The sequence below is a fragment of the Crocuta crocuta genome, unplaced genomic scaffold (genome assembly GCF_008692635.1).
Source record: "Crocuta crocuta isolate KB4526 unplaced genomic scaffold, BGI_CrCroc_1.0 scaffold554, whole genome shotgun sequence".
Lineage (NCBI taxonomy): Eukaryota > Metazoa > Chordata > Mammalia > Carnivora > Hyaenidae > Crocuta > Crocuta crocuta.
Window position 1 is genome coordinate 110249 of NW_027532171.1, and position 1721 is coordinate 111969.

The 1721-nt window shown below is 41.0% G+C and overlaps 1 protein-coding gene across 1 annotated transcript in view; it reads right to left on the reverse strand.

The window, feature by feature from the left end:
• Window positions 1-1721, reverse strand: part of ZNF81 (zinc finger protein 81) — an 84391-nt gene that overhangs the window by 79284 nt on the left and 3386 nt on the right. The window lies entirely within an intron of this gene.

Sequence of the window (1721 nt, forward strand, 5' to 3'; positions counted from 1 at the left end):
GAAACAGGCTCCAGGCTCTGAGCTGGCAGTCAGCACAGAGCCCGACGCGGGGCTCAAACCCACGAACCGTGAGATCATGACCTAAGCGAAAGTCGGACGCTTAACCGACTAAGCCACCCAGGCGCCCCTCAAAAATATTTTTAAAAAATTAAAAGGGGCACCTGGGTGGTTCAGGGGGTTGAGCGTCTGACTTCAGCTCAGGTTATGATCTCCCGGTTTGTGAGTTCGAACCCCGCGTTGGGCTAGCTTACTGCTGTCAGCGCGGAGCCTGCTTCAGACCCTCTGTTCTCTCTCTGCCCCTCCTCTACGTGCACTCTCTCAAAAATAAACATGTTAGAAAAAGGCTTCTTCATTTTCTTTTCAAAATGAGTCAAAACTATTTCCCTCAAGAGGCTGTGAAAATTAAATGAGGTGCCGTACATAAGGCACTTCGCACCAGGCTGGCCCAAGTAAACATTTAATTCAAATTAGCAAGCATTGTGATTACAAGGAATCGTGGAATATGCAAAAGCATGTACCTCACTGAATCTGCACAACAATTTTGTCACCTGCGTGTTGCCAAAAGCATGATCATTTCATTTTATGCACACAGAAACGGGCTTTGGTGATTTAAGTCAAACCCAGTCTACCTGGCTTCAAAGTTCACATTCTCAACACTATAACACAGTACCTTTCGTGTGGTCAGCTTGAAATAAACATGGTTCTGTTTAACGGATGTTGAAAACATGGCTGTGGTTTGGAATTTAAAAAAGGAAAGTTTCTTAAAACAGAAGAGATATTCCATAAGGAAAATATTAATAGCCTGGGACTGCAATGTTTTAATTACTTCAAAATATTCAGAGGTAAAACTGTTTCCCCTGTTACAGGGTCTAGAGGGGCGAGAATGTCTCTGTGCCTATCCTAAGGAACAACTGTATTCTGATCAACTAACAGAAGCATACTGCTAGGTATGGCAGGGAAAGTATCCTTTATAAAATGAAGAGGAACACAAGTAAGAAAGACAACAAAAATAAGAAATGGGATAAAGAGGAAACAAGAAAGTAAATAAGGAGTAAAATAAAAGGCATAATCAGGTTGAATTTTAAACACATAAACATGACGTTATACCAAAGAAAGAGAGACTATGCTTTCTTTTCTTATGTTCATTAACTTTTACAAAATTCCATCAAATAATGTGGCCAGGAGGGAAATCTTGTAGATATTTTCATGTTGGGAATTGACAGGCTACACTGTCTGATCNAATTGACAGGCTACATTGTCTGATCATAGTATAAGATGTTCAATATAGGAGCGCCTGGGTGGCTCAGTTGGTGAAGTGTCCAACTTCAGCTCAGGTCATGATCTCACAGTTTGTGAGCTAGAGCCCCACATCGGGCTCTGGGCTGACAGCTCAGAGCCTGGAGCCTGCTTCAGATTCTGTGTCTTCCTCTCTCTCTAGCCCTCCTCCCCCACTCTCAAAAATAAATAAACGTTAAATAAATTTTTTTAAAGATGTTCAATATCATTAGTCATTAGGGAAATGCAAGGCAAAACAAAAATATTCTATTCATTAGGAAACCACTTCACATCATCAGAATGGCTAAATGAATGGGGGGGGGAGGACTAGTAACAGGCATTGGTGAAATGTGAATCAATTGAATCATATATTGCTAGTAGAATTCTAAAAGGGTATAGCCACTCTGAAAAACAGTTTGGCAGTTCCTTAAAATGTTACCCATAGA